This window comes from Leptopilina heterotoma, unplaced genomic scaffold (genome assembly GCF_015476425.1).
Source record: "Leptopilina heterotoma isolate Lh14 unplaced genomic scaffold, ASM1547642v1 Lhet_14, whole genome shotgun sequence".
NCBI classification, from domain to species: Eukaryota; Metazoa; Arthropoda; class Insecta; order Hymenoptera; family Figitidae; genus Leptopilina; species Leptopilina heterotoma.
Genome location: NW_025110859.1, coordinates 4,196,222 through 4,216,630, shown reverse-complemented (window position 1 = coordinate 4,216,630; position 20,409 = coordinate 4,196,222). Strand labels below are relative to the sequence as shown.

The following is a 20,409-nucleotide window of genomic DNA, read 5'->3' as shown; positions in this document are numbered from 1 at the left end:
ATGCTCCTTATAATTTATAAAATTCTTTACGATTTCTATATTATTTAAATTATTAACAAAAAAAAATATTTATATTATGTTGTGGTGTTAATAATCTAAATCAAAAATAAAACTAAACTGAATTCTATAACATTGAATCTAAATTTTATGTTTACAGTTTGGAAAAGATTTCAAAAAAAGAAAAACTTTATTTTGATTAGAAAAAGGTGAAAAAAGGGACAAATCAGCAAAAAAAGGGGAAAAAGGTGACAAATCGTCAAAAAAGGTGAAAAAGGTGATAAAATTGAAATAAGGGGACAAAAGGGGAGCAACTGTTATGCCTGATATATAATTAAATAGTTTCTTTCGTTTTCTTGTGTATTTCAAAAATAAATAAGTAAATAAATAAAACCTGGAGAATACAGAATAATAACGTTTAAATTTTAATTCAGAGCAAGAAAGCTGAATAACAAGTGATTGATTGAACCTTGCTTTATGGTATATGCAAACAGGACACTTTTTCTTGTAGAACACACTTGTTTACGAGCCACAGGGAAATTCGTGTTCATGCGCGAAATTCAGAAATATTGCCTTTCCCAGATATATATATTCAGACCACTAACTGCACTACAACCCCAAAGTTTATTGAAATTGTTCAAACTATAAAGCATTTTTGTAATTCTCGTGAGTTAAATATGAAATAATTTTCCATTTTACAACTTTTTTAAATATTTCACATCAGAGACTCATTATAATGCAGAGATAAAAAATTTCAAATTTTCCCTGTAAATTAGAAATAAACGAAAATATAATATACCTTTTTCATGATTTATACTAAATCTGTTGATAAAATGTTTTTAAATAAATAATTAGAAAATAATATTCAATTGTTAACAAAGAGAAATTGAAGAATAATTAAATATACAAATATTTGAAAATTTTCCCGATTAATTAAACTTTAAAAGGTCAGAATTTCTATGTGGATAGAAAAAGAAGCAATTTAGAGAAGTGATGGAGAACAAATTAAAATCTCTTGTATAACAAAGACGAGGTCTTTCATTTGTATATTATTTGGAATGAAGCAGCTTTTATCAAGAGAGTATTTTGTCCCATTGTAAAGAGAAATTACAATGTACAATATATAAATATTCTAAAAGAGCAGAAAACTTGGGAAAATGTCTCGGAAGTCAATCAAGTAAAATATTAATATATTTCACAAAAATAATTCTCTACAATTTTTTACCATTATTATTATATTGTTCACATACAAAAAGAATAAAAACAATGATTATTATTTTAGAACAAATTTATTTTTCTTTCAACGCAAGTAAAAAAATATTTTCCAAAAAAAAAAAAGTTGGATAAAATTCAGTAAAATTTCTCTCTCACTCAAAAAAAACAATGAAATAATATTTCTTTCATGGGATAATATATATTATAGAAAAAACAGGTTTTGCTTTCGAAAGAATAAAAAAAGTGAACAAAGGATGATATTCGAATTATTGTAATTAAAAAAGAACAATGTACCTTATTTGCTCATTAGCGTCGTCCCTTTACGATTTCCTTAGGGGAAGTAGGATCAAAAATACTGACAGCCTTACACATCTTGTTTTACAGCATCATTAGCCACAGCACATTTTTTATTATCACTGTCTCATAAATGAGCGAAAAAAAATTTTTATTGTTTTTTTTTTTTGAAGCATTTGTCACACATCAATAGTATATCTTCTTCTGCATTCTACGTAAGTTTACCACCAAACCTAAAAAAAATTATTATTTTTTATGTTTGGTTTGAATTCGTAAATTTTGTCAAAATATTTTTGTGAATTAAAAATTAAAATATACAAAATACAAGAATTACATTAATTATTAACTAATAATTAACATTAAAAGTAATGGTTAAAGTATCAATTAATGATTAGAGTCACGATAACAATTGTATAGGTGATCAACGTAAATAAAGCGATGAGGTAAGAAAAGGAAAACTGAAAATACGTGAGGAAAATAAGAATACTTGTCGCAATTTAATTTTCTCTTTTCGTATTTTCCTATTTTCTTTTTTTTCATTTTTTTTTTTTTTCTTTTTTTTTGAAAGACTTGGCAAAACAACTTTACTATTACATTCTATGTGTAAAGGGAACTTTTTTTCAAGTTAATGACATGAAAAGTTTGAGTCCGCGCGAAACTATAATTTACGGGACACCAGAAGGGTGAAAAAAACTGAAAAAAAATATCAAACGCTTTTAAAGAAGAATCCAATTCAGAACGCGAAACACGTGGGCAAAAATCTGTATTCAAGTTGGCGACCTCAAAATAGAATAAAAAAAACCTTCCGCAAGAAAAATGAGAAAGTTTCTTAGCTTCCAAAATTTAAACTATATATATTGCTCATCTAAAATTCGAAATCTTATCAAAATAAGACGCAATCTCAAAAGTAACACCTTTTTTTGGTATTTTCTACCTTACTTCCAATTTCCAATAAATTTTAAAGAAAAATTTTATTTAAAACTTATTACAATTTTTAATCGATAGCATAAAACTCTTCTTATTTTATACACAATTTTTGATAAATGAGAAAATCTCCGCAAAATAAAAAAATTGAAGGCCAAATGTCCTTCAATTTTTTTTATACTCTAACTTCTTTAAAATTATTTTCATCATTTCAATTCAATTATTATTTTCTAGAATTTTTAACTAAAATTCTTCTTTACATCAATTATTTACAATAATTTAAAAAAAAAATTCTGAGAATTTTCAAATACAGTTTATAATTCAATTTTACGAAATTTCATCGATTATTCGAAAATTCTTCAATTAATAAATATTTGAAAATAAAAACTTCGAATTGTTTCAATTAAACTTTTTAAAAAAAAATTAATTCTACAGAATTGTTAGTTACAACTTAAAAATATGAAAAATTTAGATTTTCAAAGAATTAAATTTTAAACTGTTTTCAAATTGAATTACTTCTAGAAATTCACGCTATAATGCATTTAAAATTCAATTATTATGTAAAATTTTGACTGAAATTCACTTTTAAATCAATTTCTATTTGAAAATTTTTTAAAAATAATTAAATTCTTTCGGTGTATTTAAAAAAAATCTAATAATGAATGCAATTTTCATTAATTTTATTTAAAATGGTATAAAAAATAATTGAAATTCTGAAATAAGTTTTGTTATTTATGAAAATAATTAAATTCTTGCAACGAATTTTATTACAAATTTTTTAAAGAATTGAATTCATGTGAAGGATTTTATTTGTGAAAATAATTGAATTATACGGAGAAAAATATTATTATTTATGAAAATAATTAATTTCTTGTGAAGAATTATATTCAAAATGTTTTTAAATAATTGAATTGCACAGAATTTTTTAAAACTTTTTAAAAATAATTAAATTTTATCAAGAACTTTCATTAAAAAAATTGAAGATAGTTGAAATCTGACGAAGAATTTTATTAAATTTTTTTTTAAATAATTGAATTTCTGTGAAAAATTTTATTATTGAAAAGAATTGAATTCTAGTGAAGAATTTTGTTAAAATTTCTTAAATAATTGAATTGCATCGAAGAATTTATTTTTTACGAAAATAATTGTATTCTATGATCAATTTTATTAAAATTTTTCAAATTTATAAAGCATTTTATCAAAATTTTTTTAAATAATTGAATTCTCCAGAAAAATTTTATTATTTATAAAAATAATTGATTTCTTGCGAAGAATTTTATTTCAATTTTTTTAAATATTTGAATTCCTAAGAAGAATTGTATTGAAAATAATTGAATTGTATAGGAAATTATTATTAAAATTGCAATTTTATTAAATAAATCTTGTAAAAAATTTTTTCAAAATTTGTTTAAATAATAGAATTTTTAAAAGAATTTTTTAAAAAAATTTTCCAAATAATTGAATTTCTCAGAACTATTTCTTTCAATTCTCTGAATATATTTGAATTCTTTCGAGAAACTTCATTAAAAAATCAAAAATAATTGAATTGGTATGAAGAAATTTATAAAGAATTAGTAATTGAATATTAAACTTTTGTTTAAATAATTGAATTCTTTTGAAAAATTTTATTAAAATAGTAGATATTAAAAATAATTGAAATGAGGAAAATGCATTTTATTTTTGAAAATAATTGAAATTTTGCCAAGAATTTTATTAAATTTTTTAGAAAATAATTGAATTTCGATGAAGAATTTTATTATTTATAAAGAGAATTGAAAATTTGACGAGAATTTCTTTAAATTTTTTAATATAATTGAATTTCTGTGAAGAATTTTATTACTTTTGGCGACCTCAAAATAGAATATTTCTCAAGATAGCATAAAACTTTTCTATTTTATACACAATTTTTGTTAAATGAGAAAATCCTCGCAAAATAAAAAAATTAAAGGCCAAATGGCCTTTAATTTTTCTATTTTGCGGAGATTGAAATTTGTAGAAGTAAATTCAAAATTATTAATCACTTCTTGTCGATAATTTGATTAGAATTTTTTATGCAGTCTTAGTCTAAACAAGGGAATGTAAGTCAAAAAGGTTATCTTATATCGTTGCTTTAGTAATTCATCATTAGCTTAATTTATTACTAATTTCTGCAGTGGCAAAAATGCACTTGATAATTTCTTAGTATAAATTTTTTGTATATTTAACAAATTTTTATTTTAAAAAAATAAATTCTAATTTTAAATAATTTATCAGTTTTTTTCATTATAAGATAAGTACTGCTAATTAGTCATTACATAAAAAAAAATCAATAATTAGCGCAAACAAGAAGCACTTGATAGTAACACTTTCTTCCTTACAAAAAAATCACAAGCGTCAAGGATTTCTTACACGCAGAAAAAATTCATCAAAAAAACAAAATCATAAAAAATAATTTAACAAATTCATTAATTTGAAAAATCATGAAATGCTCAAACAAATGATTAAATTAGTTTTAATTAAAATTAATCTAAAGGAAAGAAAAATTTTAAGAATTTTCGAGGAATTTTTAAATCTATTTTATTTTTCTATGCTATCATTAAAAATAATTAAAAATGAGAATATGTAATTACTGACAAATTGAAAGCATTTTTCATTTTATGAAAATAACTATTATTCAAATTACATTATTACAAACATTTAAAAGTTTGTAATAGCAAGGAAAAAATATAATTCAATCACTAATATAACAGATCTGCGATTTCATGATTCTACAAAAACCCTGAAACACTTTGAAGCCGGAAATAATATTTTGCTATTATGGAATACGAGAAATGCTTTTCATTATAAGTTTTCGTTAATATTTCACTTCTTTTGAATATTTATAAGGGCTGCGAGCATAGTTTTAAATTGGTCGCTATTAAAAAATAAAAAAGTCTGCGGATAAAAACAGATGAAAAGGAGCAAGGTTCCTTTGATAGAAACCCTGGAATTTAAAAACGCTTTAGGCGATCTGATAACGCTAATAAAAATAGTTATCAGTAAAACAGTAACATTTGCTTTTCACGTTAAAAGACGCGCAGCAAAAAAAAAGCATTGAATGAAGCTTCGTTACGGAAAATACATGAAAAGAATAATGTCATTCTTTGTAATACACCGATAACAACAGAATTAAAATTCTCCTTTTCAATTAGCAATTATTCAAAGGATTATTATCATCTCAAACAACCATAATTTTTAGCAATTGGTTATATAATTATAAAAATCAAACATACCATAAATTTAAATTACACAACCGGTTGGTCCGACCATAAAATATATCCTCTTTTTGAAACTATCATTATAGTTTTTACTATAAATTCAATGTCAATTAACACAAATTTTACAACTACACTGGACATTCAAAATTTAGCCGCAAAAAGTAAAATTTGTTTCTTATATGCACCAATAACTTTGTGGTTTCTGCTAAAATAATAAAAACGTTTTCAATAATAAATCATTTTCTTTACATAGTATTTTTAAGTATTACCATTTTAAAAAAGTACTATTTCTTCCTTAAAAGGGCAAAATTCGATTTATTTAAAAACAATAAATACTAAAATTACTAGAAAGTTTTTTTAAAATTGAAAATCGTTTAAATAATTATCATAACAAAAATAAAATTGAAAAAATGAATAAAGGAAGCAAGTAAAATTACGAGATGCGAATTATTATTTATAAGAACAAAATCACTATTATCTCGATGAGTATATAAAAAAAATATTCCACACCTAATGAACACTTAAATTATCTAATGACATTTTCGTTAAAAACTGACAGGAAGAAAAATATTTTCAAATTGGGAGACAGGTAGCCGATGATGTTTGTTTTGAAACGCCGGAGGTAAACAAAACAGAGTAAAGAAAGGAATGAGAGCACGTGCGATAGTAACGCTGTGACATCGCATCAAACACTGAACACTTGGAGGCGGGTACGTCTCGCGAGCCCGCGTGCATCTACAGTACGTCGCGACGCCTAACCGCGGCGATAACAACCGGTGCATTTCGCTTTGACGAATTCGATCAATGACACTTTAAGGCTTACGTCGAGTGTGTCGGTACATATGCATACAATTAGTTTAAAGGCATTAGCTTTTTACCGCCCTTTGCTTCTTACAAAACCTACCCTCAATATTTAAAAAAGCTAAATTGCAATTAAAAAAAAATTAGAAAAAAATATTTTTTTGAAAATTGTCAAAAATTCAAAATTTTGCAAATTTCAAAATTTCAAAAAAATTCATAACTTTTTTGTTTTTTGTTATCCAAAAAAGTGTCTAAAGGAAAAGTTGTTTGTTTTTGTACAAATTTTAAGGAAAAAATTGGAAAAAAATATTTTTTTGAAAATTGTAAAAAATACAAAATTTTGAAAATTTAAAAGTTTTGTATTTTTGTCGTTTTTTGACGAAATGAGCTGTCCAACGAACTCAGGCTTCATTTTAATGGACTAAAAAAGCACCCCAAATTGCAAGTCGATTCATTAAAATTTATTCGAGTTATCGTCGAGACAAAATTTTCTACAGACAGACAGACAGACACTTCTCTAAAAACCATTTTTTTGGAATCAGGGGGTCATGAAACGTGAAGATTTATCAAAATTAGAAATTTCTCAAAATCGCACAAATCCAAGACTTTCTCATTTTTGATGAGAATGTAATAGTTTTCAGGGTTACAACAAAAAATTAATTTTGTTTTTCCCTGACTTTTCCTTGATTTCCAGACTTTTTCCCTGACCCCAAAGAATATTCTGATTCACTCTAAAAATTATTAGATACTTAAAAAAAACATTCTATTACATTTACTTACGAATTTCCTAAATAATTGTAAAATTATTATTATTTATTAAATAAATTTTTAAATAAGTATTTAATTATTACACAGGCCAACAAAATTTGATTTAATTTACTTTCCAAGAATCAGACAATACTTTTCCGAAGGATTTCGACGTGCTGAATCCGAATCTGGCCTCAAAATAGACCCATCACGTCAGGTTTTCGAGATATTTTAACCTAAAAGTGCAAAAAACCTGTTTTTAGTTATATTTGATGTCATGTAACATCAAGTGATAATTTTTTATTTAAAAAGTCAATATTGCGTCTAAAAGTGCTACTCTTCCCCTTTAATATCCATTTTGAAAATTTAAAAAATCTTCATTTGTCTCTGAGTAATCGTTCATTGAATTTTTTGAGTTTGGCGAATTCTTCGAAAACTAAGTAGAAACACAAAACTTCGATAATAAAGCAGATTTTAACTACAAACATCTAAATTTTAAATAGTTCTAAGGATTTTCGATATAACTGAATACAAATTCGATATCAGATTAACAGAATTCAAAATGGCATATTTGAGGAAAATACAATCAATTTGAAATAAATCGTCTGCCATATTGTATACGCAATTTTGAATTTTGTGAATCTAATATCGAATTCGTATTCAGTTATATCGAAAATCCTCAGAACTATTTAAAATTTAGATGTTTGTAGTTAAAATCTGCTTTATTATCGAAGTTTTGTCTGTTTCTACTTAGTTTTCGAAGAATTCGCTAAACTCAAAAAATTCAATGAACGATTACTCAGAGACAAATGAAGATTTTTTAAATTTTCAAAATGGATATTAAAGGGGAAGAGTAGCACTTTTAGACGCAATATTGACTTTTTAAATGAAAAAATTATCTCTTGATGTTACATGACATCAAATATGACTAAAAACAGGTTTTTTGCACTTTTAGGTTAAAATATCTCGAAAACCTGACGTGATGGGTCTATTTTAAAGCCGAATTCGGATTCAGCACGTCGAAAACCTTCGGAAAAGTATTATCTGATTCTTGGAAAGTAAATCTTGTCGGCCTGTGTTATTTTTCCATAGGAATATTAAAATTCTTCAAAACATTCAAATTAAAACATTTTTAAAATTCAACAACAGGGTTGCCACAGGTCAGGGAATTCAGGGAAAAGTCAGGGAAAGTAAAATTGGTCAGGGAAAAGTCAGGGATTTTTTTTAAGTAACTGGAAAAAATTGAATTTTGGAGAAATTACAAATAATTGCGGAAATTCAATTATTTTCAAAAGTAATAAAATTCTTCGCAGAAATTCAATTATGTTCAAAAATTTAAAAAAAAATCTCATAAAAATTCAATTATCTTGAAAAATAATAAAATTCTTCTACAAATTTCAATTATTTTCAAAAATTTTAATAAAATTCTTTGCAAATTTTTAATTATTTTCAAATAATTTTTCTCAATTCAATGATTTTCAATATCTACAGTTTTAATAAAATTTTTCAAAAGAATTCAATTATTTAAAAAAAAAATTTGATAAAATTCTAAGCAAACTTCGCAATAATTCAATTATTTTCATGAATAATAAAATTCATCATAGAATTTCAATTATTTTTAATACAATTTTAATTGAATTCCTCGAAAAATTTAATTATTCTTGAAAATTTTATTAAAATTTCTTGAAAAAATCAAATTTGTTGATAAAATTCTTTATGATAATTTAGTTTCGAAAAACATTCATTTATTCAATAAATTATTTATTTTTGTATTTAAATAATTGAATTCTTGTAGAATTTTCCAATAAAAATTGATTTGAAAATGAATATTAGTTAAAATTTTAGATAATAATTGAATATTGGAAGCATTATAGCATGAATTTTTAAAAATACATAATTGAATTCTTTTGAAGAATTTTAACAAAATTTTTGAAAATAGTGACATTTTTCGAAGAATTTACTTAAAATTGTATTAAAAATAATTGAAATCCTGTGAAGCATTTTATGAATTTATGAAAGTAATTGAATTCTTGCAATGAATTTTTTCAAATTTTTTTTTTAAATAATTGAAATAATGTAAAGAATCTTATTATTTATGAAAATAATTAAATTTCTGCATCGAATTTTATTACATCTTTTTAAATAATTGAATTCTTTTGAGAACTTTTATTAAAAAAAGTTGATTGTGAAAATATTTGAATTTCAACGAAGAATTCCATTATATTCGTGAAATGTAACTAAATTCTTACAAAAAAAATTAAGAGAATAATTCCATTTTTCTAGAAATTTACTTTAAATTGTATTATAAATAATTGAAATCCTCAGAAAAATTTTATAATTTATGAAAATAATGGAATTCTTACAACGAATTTTATCAATTTTTTTTTAAATAATTGAATTCATGTGAAGAATTTTATTACTTGTATGTAAAAATAATAGAATTTATGCAACGAATTTTATTACATTTTATTTAAATAATTATATTCTTTTAAAAACTTGTATTAAAAATGTAAATTTTGAAAATTTTTGGATTTCAGCGAAGAATTTCATTATTTGTAAAATGTACCTAATTTAATTCTTGCAAAAAATTTTTGAAAATAATTTTATTTTTCGAGAAATTTATTTAAAATTGTATTAAAAATAATTGAAACCATGTGAAGAATTTTATTATTTATGAAAATAAGTGAATTCTTGCAACGAATTTTATTATAATTTTTGTAAATAATTTAATTTTTTTTTGAAAAATTTAATGGAAATTAAAATTTTTATAAAACATGAAGATATCAATAACTCCGAGTCGAAGACTCGGAATGATCGCCTTCTTCATGTTTTGTAATAATATTCTTATAAGTTGATTAATTTTAAAAATGTTTGAATTTGAATGTTTTGAAGAATTTTAATTCCTATGAAAAAATAATAATTATTATTTAAAAATTTAGTTATTGTTTGCGAATAATTTTACAATTTAAGAAATTCGTAAGTAAATGTAATAGAATGTTTTTTTTAGTATCTAATAATTTTTAGAGTGAATCAGAATATTCTTTATGGTCAGGGAAAAAGTGAAAATTTTGTCTGGAAATCAGGGAAAAGTCAGGGAAAAACAAAATTAATTTTTTGTGGCAACCCTGAACAACTTATAAGAATATTATTATAAAACATCTCGGAGTGATCGATTTCTTCATGTTTTATAAAAATTTAAATTTCCATAAAATTTTTCAAAAAAAAAAATAATTTAATTAATTACAAAAATTATAATAAAATTCATTGCAAGAATTCAATTATTTTCATAAACAATAAAATTCTTCACAGGGTTTCAATTATTTATAAATACAATTTAAAGTAAATTCCTAGAAAAATAGAATTATTTTCTTAGTTTTTTTTGCAAGAATTTAATTACATTACACAAATAATGAAATTCTTCGCTGAAATTAAAAAATTTTCAAAATTTACTGTATTTTAATAAAACTTCTCAAAAGAATTCAATAATTAAAAAAAAATGTAATAAAATTCGTTGTCGGAAATCAATTATTTTTACAAGTAATAAGTTACTTTATATTATTTCAATTACTTTTAATAAAATTTTAAGTAAATTCTTTGAAAAATGTAATTATTTTCTTAAATTAATAAAATTCTTTACAGGATTTCAAATATTTTAAAAATCTACTATTTTAATAATAATTCTCAAAAGAATTCAATTAATTAAAAAAAATGTAATAAAATTCGTTGCAAGAATTCAATTACTTTCATAAATTAATAAAATTCTTCACAGGATTTCAATTATTTTTAATAAAATTTTAAGTTAATTCTTTGAAAAATGTAATTATTTTCAAAAATTTTATTAAAATTATTCGAAAGAATTATCAATTATTTTTAAAAATTCATACTATAATGCTTTTAATATTCAATTATTATCTAAAATTTTAACTGATATTTTTTTTTAAATCAATTTTTATTGGAAAATTCTATACGAGAATTCAATAAATTATTTAAATACAAAAATAAGTGAATGTTTCTCAAAATTGAATTATCATAAAGAATTTTATCAAAAAAATTGAATTTTTTCGAGGAATTTTAATAGAATTTTCAAGAATAATTAAATTTTTCGAGGAATTCAATTACTTTGTAATTCAATTATTTGGTATTAAAAATAATTAAAATTCTATGATGAGTTTTATTATTCATGAAAATAATTGAATTTTTGTAAAAATGTTATTATTTATGAATTAATTAATTATATTACTGAATTATTGCGAAAAAATTTATAAAAAATTTGTATTAGTTGATTTCCTGTGAAATTTTTATTATTTAAGCAAATAATTTAATGTTTGCTTAGAATTTTATCAACATTTTTTTTGAAAATAATTAAATTCTTTTGAAAAATTTTATTAAAATTGAAAATCATTGGATTGAGGAAAATTTTTTGAAAATAATTGAAATTTTGCCAAGAATGTTATTAAATTTTTTTGAAAATTATTGAATTTCGGAGAAGCATTTTATTATTTTTTAAAGATAATTGAAATTTTGACGAGAATTTAAAAAAATTTTTGAAAATAATTGAATTTCCGAGAAGAAGCACTCACTATAATCCCTGAATACCAAAAGTCGTAATAAAACCAATAATTTTTAAAAAATTTAAACCGTCATATTGGATCCACCATTTTAAATTTTTAAAAACTGACATCATCATGATTGCCACAGAACCTAGAAAACCTGGAGAAAGGAATGAAATTTAGAAAAAGGTATGGAAAACCTGGAAATAGTATGGAATTTAAAAAAATTTCTGGAATTTTGCCTGTTTTTAAAGATTTTTGAGAAAATTTTGTTCTACACTGAACAAAATTTGGTCCAAATCTTCAAAATACTATATTACCTAGTTGAGTGGAAAGTTGTTAAATTAATTACTTTTTTAGTTTTGCTAATAATTTTTGTGTAGTTCATTTTACTACTTTTGATGTAGTTTAGATGACTAAAAAAAAGTAGTTAAATGACAAGAACAACTACAAAATCCGATTACACCAACTATACATTCTTAATTCTTTTTACTACTTTTTGGTAATCAACATAACTTTTTAAATTCAGTTGAGGACCTCTATTAAATCACGCAGAGTAGTTAAAAAGTAGTCAAACCTACCAGAAATGTTTTTCAGTGTAGCTATTGTTTAGAACCAGTAAAAAATTTTTTGACTAACAATTGTTAGTAAACAGAAGATAAAGTTCGCTCAAAAAATAATTTTTCATCTTCTGCTGATTATAGACTGTGGTTACTTTTTATGAATTGTGAATTAAATTAATTTTGATGGCTCAGATAACTAAGACTTGCACTTCGACCAAGACTTAGACTTTAACGACGACTTTGACTAAGACTTGGACTTTGGCTTAGACTTTGAGTAAGACTTTGACCAAGCCTTATACTTTGACTATAAGACTCGCTTTGACATTTTGTTACAAATCGTTGGCTTGGTTTTGATTTGAAGTCAAATTTCATTCATAGTAAAAAATAACACTAAAATGGATTATTTTAATCTTTTTTTGGTGTCAATTTAATCTGCAATGCTTTTTAATACCTCACAATTTACTGTGATATAATTGAAGGAAGTGAATTTATTAATTTTTACTGTGATATGTTATGAATTCATGACTCTTTTCTCTACTAAAAATCAAGAGAATTTTGAGCTATTTTCACTAAGATCTGCATTTGTACTAGCGATTTAAAAAAACATCCCATAAAATTTTAAGTATGATTTTTGATCATAAAATTTTACAAGACAGGAAAAATATTATAGTAGAGTAGAGAGTCCCAAGGTGGACACCCTAGGGTTTGTTTCTAACATTGTTAAATTGAGACATTGTTAAATTTCGGTTATAAAAAGTTTGAAAGCATTGTTTTTAAACTGATACTGTGATTACAGTTAATAGTTTAAAAGTTCTAAACTTTGTGGTAATTTTGTTTACATATAATGGGTGATTCTTCTGAAAGTGACATTTTTGATCTCTCGATTAATTTAAAAAAAATTTACTCTCTAATAATTATTAATTATTATTTATTTAACATAAATAACGTAGATCTGGAGCGCTGAGACGAAATTTTAATATTTATTTGACTAAAATGATAAAATGTGTAGTCATGGGTACCCGGGTATGAACACAAGGGTTAAATTATATAAGAAATATTATATTAGCTTTAGTTTGAAACTCAAAACTCGATTGAATAATTTGAGATCTTTTTTGGGCCGAGCCGAGTTGAGCTTTAGCAGTTCGAGTTTGAACCGTGTCGAATTTCAAAGTGACTTCTGAATACCCCTTCTATCAAATAGGGTTAAAATGATTTTAAATTAGCCTTATTACTCCGAAAAAAGATTCGCATATTACGTGATAGATATTTTAGGTGCTTTAGACTACCCCCCTGTGTGATACTTTTTCTATGGTTTATTATAGCAAATTTGAACAGAGTCTACTTGGCCTACCGGAATAAACAATTTTTCGCAAAAGTATTAATTCTATTTCAATTCCATATTATTGAAACCATTTTGTCTGTAAATAAACTTTGTTTGGCTGAGTATATTCGACAGAAGAAAATAGAAAAATGCAATTGACAACCGGTCCACTTGCATTTGCATAGTCAAATTTAAAAATAACAAATAAGAACCAAGTTTTCCTATGGTTTTTTTACTTTTATCTTTTTTTTGAGGTTGTCCATTACAATCTGAGTTCGAAGATAAAAATTCAAAAACGCTCTAATACTTTTAATTTATTCAATTTTAAGTTTGATTCAAACATAAAATTTTTAAACATATCTTTTGTTCAAACCAAACCAGAAAATATGTTTGAATTAAACATATAATTATTATTTAAACACAATACTTTTGAATCTAAGCAGTAGATATTTTCTGTATAATTATTAGCTTACAAACCAGTTTCAATTAAACAAAATCGTCTAAAATTATCTCTGTACTTTATTTTAAAATTATTATCGCACACTTTAAAATATAGAGCAGTAGAATTCCAAACCCCAAAGGAATAAGAAAGTTGGCATTAAATTTGATAAATTTTTATATAATTTCTTTTAAAATAGAAGCATTAAGAATAATTATCGAAAGACTTCTCCAACTAACTCTTTATTAATTACCCCTTTTAATATAGGGTGAATAAAGTCAAGCGAAATTTAGGAAACGTTTGGTTGGTAGTATTCGACCAGGTCATGAACATGAAAGTTGGAGAATATCGTAAAGTTCCAAAGGAAATTATGAAGGTTTTCGCAATTCTAGTAAGTCTAGGGTCACGACATACCCTCGAGGAAGCACTAATAACTCAACGATTTTGCACCATCTGTCAACTGAAATTACACAAAATTATCGACTTCTTAAGGATTTCACCACCTGACACCAGATTGAGTTCCGTGAATATTTTCCCATTTTATACATATATATATATATAGAGAGAAAGAAATTTCAATAAGATCAACTTTCATTGTTTTCGCCAGTATATTGTCTGAATAAAATATCGATATTTTATGCATTGAAAGAAACATATTCTCTGCTTACAAATGACGTAATACTTTTTTTGCAAACAGATACAATTACTTTCTATGCAATTTATTACTTTTTCATTCAATTCTTTTTTACACTTCCTTATAGTATACTTCTCCATATTTGACTCACAGAGCATTGTGTTAAAAGCTTCATTAACAATTAAATAGTTTTAATGATAGTGCATGAAGAATTTCCTTAACTTGTAATTATAATAGGGGAGTGTGTCCAGTTGTGAGACTTTAGAAGAAATCGATTTTAATTCTCTTGTTAAAGCTATTAAATTGTGTTTATTTGATAGTCATATTTTGTCGAATAAATATTATTATTTCATATATAATAATATATATTATTAATATATTTATTTATTTATACTAAACATAACGTTTTCTGTCAAACTTTTTAAATTTTAGCAATTTTTAATAAGTGTCTCACAACTGGACACATTTTTCTTTTGTTGACAAAAGCGATGTGCTCGGAAAATTGATCGTAAATTTTTTTGAGTCCATCTGAACACTACACTTTCTTTGAATAAAAGTTGCGTATTTATAAGTTACTTTTCGAACGGTATATTTTATTTACAATTTCGTTTACCCATTTACAATTTATGGAACAAAAACAAAATCCGTCTCATAGCTGGACTCACTCCCCTACAGTGTAAAATTTTAAATTATCGACTGATATTTAGTTCTATTTGCCTTTTAATTCAATTAATGGAACAATATTATAGTTACATAAGCGCATATTGACAAAATTTGTAAAAAAAAACAATTAATTTAAGCTATCGAATTGACTCAAAATATCATTATTTATCGCAATTATTAAATTCGCAATAACATTTAATTAAAATTAGTGCTTGGAATTAGCATTTGACAAAAGCTTTCATGTTTTATAACAACTATATTCTTTGAGTGCACCATTGTTTCAAGCAACTACTCTATGATTTGTCCAGCATTAATTTAAAATATCTAATTTTGGAGTAGACTATTGTTTGGAAACACATTTAGGTATACGACCTGAGTTTATGAAACATCACGATAATTGATTTTATCTACATATATTTTTTAACAACACCATTTATTGATAATTATTAATTCTAGACGTAAAAATACCACTTTTGACTTAAACCATTTACATTACACACTAAAAAAAAAGTCTTACTTTCAGCCTATTTTCGAGGCTGAAATTTAAGGTGTAAACGGAGTCAGACTTTTTTTTCCTGTGTAATAATGTAAACGAATTTTTATTAAAAGTACTGGATGAAATTAAATTTTTAGAATTTATAAGAAAATCCTTCATTTTCGTGTCATTTTTGTTTGCCTCATAAACTATGAAATTGCCAAGAATACTAATACAAACCCTTCAATTTTTTGTATTTCGAACAATAATTTCTTTTTGAATAACTTAATTCTTGAACAACTCTATCATAAAATTATAAAATGATTGCAGAAATTCAATGATTTTCAAAAATGATAAACTTCTTCGCATAAATTTAATTACTATGTTCAAAAATTATTAAAAATTCTCGTCAAAATTCCAATTATCTTTATAAATAATAAAATTCTTCTCTAAAATTTAATTGTGTCTAAAAAATTTAATAAAATTCTTGTCAAAATTTCAATCATTTTCAAAAATTTTCCTCATTTAATTTATTTTTAATATCTACTATTTTAATAAAATTTTCCAAAAGAATTCAATTATTTCAACAAAATTTTAATAAAAATTTCACAGGAATTCAATTACTTATCAATTTTTTATAAATTTCTTCACACCAATTCAATTATTTTCAATACAATTCTTCTTAAGAATTCAAATATTTAAAAAAAATGGAATAAAATTCTTCGCAAGAAATCAATTATTATCATAAAAAAATAAAATTTTTCTCGAGAATTCAATTATTTTCAAAAATTTTGATAAAAAGCTTTATAAATGTGAAAAATTATAATAAAATTGGTCGTAGAATACTATTATTTTCGTAAAATATAACATCCTTCCTAGGAATACAATTATTATTGTCAAAAATGTTTGTCAAAACCTTCGAAACAATTCAATTATTTTCGTAAAAAATAAAATTCTTCAAAGCAATTCAATTATTTCAGAAATTTTAATAAAATTCTTGACAAGAATTCAATTTTTTGTATAAAAAATAATAATATTTCTCTCCGGAATTCAATTATTTTCAGAAATAAAATCCTTCACAGCAAATTCAATTCTTTAAACAAATTTGTAATAAAATTCATTGCCAATAATTAAATTATTTTCATAAATAACAAAACCTATCGCAAAATTTCAATTATTTTTTATACAATTTTAAATAAAATGATTGAAAATTGCATTCATTATTAAATTTTTTTTAAATTCACCGAAAGAATTCAATTATTTTTAAAAATTTTGATAAAATTCTTCATAAAAATTCAACTTTAAGAAATATTCATTTATTTAATAAATTATTTATATTTCTATTTAAATAATTGAATTCTCGAAAAAAATTCTAATAAAAATTGATTAAAAAATGAATTTCAATAAAAATTTTAAATTATAATTGAATTCTTAAAGCATTACTACTTATCAATTATTTTTATAAATTTCTTCGCACCAAATCAATTACTTTTGACTTTTTAATGAAGTTTCTCGAAAGAATTCAAATATATTTAGAGAATTGAAAAAAATACTTCTGAAAAATTCAATTATTTCGAAAAATTAAAATAAAATTCTTTTAAAAATTATATTATTTAAAAAAATTTTGACTTAATTCTTTACAACATTTAGTTAATAAAATTGCAATTTTAATAAAATTTTCCTATACAATTCAATTATTTTTAATACAATTCTTCTTAAGAATTCAAATATTTTCACAAATAATACATTTTTTATAGGAATTCAATTATATTTAAAAAAAAATTCGAATAAAATTCTTCGCAAGAAATCAATTTATTATTTTAAAAAATTTTCATAAAATGCTGTATAAATTTGAAAAATTATAATAAAATTGATCATAGAATACAAATATTTTCGTAAAATATAACATTCTTCATAGGAATGCAATTATTATTGTCAAAAATGTCTGTCAAAATCTTCGAAGCAGTTCAATTATGTTCGTAAAAAATAAAATTCTTCGAAGCAATTCAATTATTTAAGAAATATTAACAAAATTGTTTCCAAGAATTCAATTCTTTTCATCAATAAAATCTTTTAAAGGAATTCAATTATTTAAAAAAAAACTTAATGAAATTCTTCGTCAGATTTCAATTATTTTCAATTTTTTAATGAAATTTGTTAATAGAATTTAATTATTTTCAAAAAGTTTTAAAAAAATCTGAGAAATTCAATTATTTAAAAAATGTAACATTCTTTCTAGGAATTCAATTATTTAAAAAAATTTTGATAAAAAGCTTTATAAATTTGAAAAATTATAATAAAATTAATCGTAGAATACAATTATTTTCATAAAATATTTAACACTCTTCCTAGGAATACAATTATTGTCAAAAATGTTTGTAAAAATCTTTAAAACAATTCAATTATTTTCGGAAAAAATAAAATTTATCGAAGCAATTCAATTATTTAAGATATTTTAATAAAATTGTTTCCAAGAATTCAATTCTTTTCAATAATAAAATTTTTCACAAAAATTCAATTTATTATTTAAAAAAAAAAATTTTTTTTAATTCTTCCGCAGAATTTCAATTATTATTTATACAATTTTAAATAAAATGATTGAAAATTCCATTCATTATTAATTTTTTTTTAAATTCACCGAAAGAATTTAATTATTTTTAAAAAATTTTGATAAAATTCTTCATAAAAATTCAACTTTAAGAAGTATTCAATTATTTAATAAATTATTTATTTTTCTATTTAAATAATTGAATTCTCGAAAAATTTTCTAATAAAAATTTGATTAAAAAATTAATTTCACTTAAAATTTTAAATTATAATTGAATATTAAAAGCATTATAACGTGAATTTTTAGAATTAATTGAATTTTGAAGATAGTTCAAATTAAATTCTTTGAGAATTTTAATTTATAGTTACAATATTCTTATGATATAAAATAATGATTTTATCACTTGGTAATTTCTTAAATTATTATAAAAATATGAAGAAATCGATCACTTCGAGTCGAAGACTCTTATTGATCAATTCGTTCATTTTTTATAATAATATTCTCGTATGTTATTGAATTTCAGAAGGTTTGAATTTGAAAATTTTAATTTCAATAGAAAAATAATAATGAGTAAATATTTAATTAAAAGAGAAGTTATTTATTGTTTCGAATAATTTTACAATTAAGGTAATTCGTAAATGAATGTAATAGAACATTTTTTCGAGTATCTAATAATTTTTGGAGTGCATCAGAATATTCTTTAGGTTCAGGGAAAAAGTCAAAATTTTGTCTGGAAGTAAGGGAAAAGTCAGGGAAAAACAAAATTAAATTTTTGTGGTAACCCTGATTATAGAACTATGTTTACTGAACTTCAGCTTCAAGGTTATGATTTTAAAAGTTCTAAAATTGACTTAACTTATAGTTTTAAGCTTAAAAATTGAATAGGTACTTTTCAATAATAATTTATCCCATCAGTACTCGCACTACAACAGCGTCTTATAGGTTGAGTATTATAGTGCTGCATGAGAAAGCACTGACAAGATTAATTTAAATAGAACAGTAACTTGAAATGATGTTTAATTAGTTTATAATAATCTGTTTAATTACACAACTCTAATATTTTTTTGGGAAAATTAATAAAGATTTTTATTATAACATTGTTATATTATATTAAATAAAGACTACGTACATACATTAAATAATTATTTTATTGAATAAGATATAATTAAATATTTACTTAGAAAGCAAGCTTGCTGCAAGCTTTCACGTAATATTGCAGCAAGCTTACGTAGCAAGTTTACATTTATATTGTATAAATGTTAATTTTTATTAAATATTTAATTTTTTATATAAAAATCATTAAAAATCTTTTCGAATTATTTTTATTGTGTGATGTGAAAAATAGTGATGAAATAATTTAAAAGTTAGATAATGCTAAATGAGAATTAAAAATAAACACACTTTTTTAAACTTTGACAATTAATTTAGCTACTTTTTAAAAGAGGATATGCTTATGCTTTCATTGTAAACTGGTGCGCGGTCTTTAAAGCAATTATACTCAAAACCGTATATATTTAAATTCTTTCCACGAGCTTTTTTCAGACTCTTGAGAAATAATTATCTCTTCAGTGGGTATCTTGTTAATTTTTCCAACACGACACTACACAAAAAAAGAGAAGAGAATGCAATGAATGAGAATAAAACTCGAAAATATTATTTCAAATTTTAGTTTCATTTAATTTTATTTTGATAGTACGGTTAATTTTTTGCTTCGCAAAATAATAATCGTTTTATTTTCTTTAGTATAATAAGGTTTCTGGTAAAAGTTGAATTACACTCAGGGAAAAATTTACTTCCTTCAGCGCAAGTTTGACTGTATTGACCAAATAAACGCATTATTGAACTAGGGTGACCGCAAAATTTTTTATTTACAAAATTCTCTGACATTTCTTTAACTAGTTTCCTACTTTTCCTCGCACTCTGGACAACTTAACATTTTCAATTTTTAATATTGCAATTTAGAAAAACACAATAAAATATTTAAATTGAAAATGTTAATTTA

General features: G+C 22.9%; 1 protein-coding gene across 8 annotated transcripts in view; it reads right to left on the bottom strand.

Annotated features, from left to right (window-relative positions):
* LOC122498042 (growth factor receptor-bound protein 14-like) overlaps window positions 1–6,367 on the bottom strand; it is an 857,844-nt gene extending 851,477 nt beyond the window's left edge. For 6 of the 8 annotated variants that reach the window (XM_043605543.1, XM_043605544.1, XM_043605541.1 and 3 more), the window contains exons 1-3: window positions 6,177–6,367; window positions 5,682–5,871; window positions 1,507–1,739 (exon numbers count right to left, since the gene is read on the bottom strand). The gene's annotated coding sequence lies outside the window, so the exon portion shown is untranslated. Of the gene's footprint in view, window positions 1–1,506; window positions 1,740–1,840; window positions 1,950–5,681; window positions 5,872–6,176 lie in introns of those variants that run through there. The other 2 variants (XM_043605545.1, XM_043605546.1) reach the window with 2 other exon arrangements.
* Window positions 6,368–20,409: the final 14,042 nt, after the last annotated feature.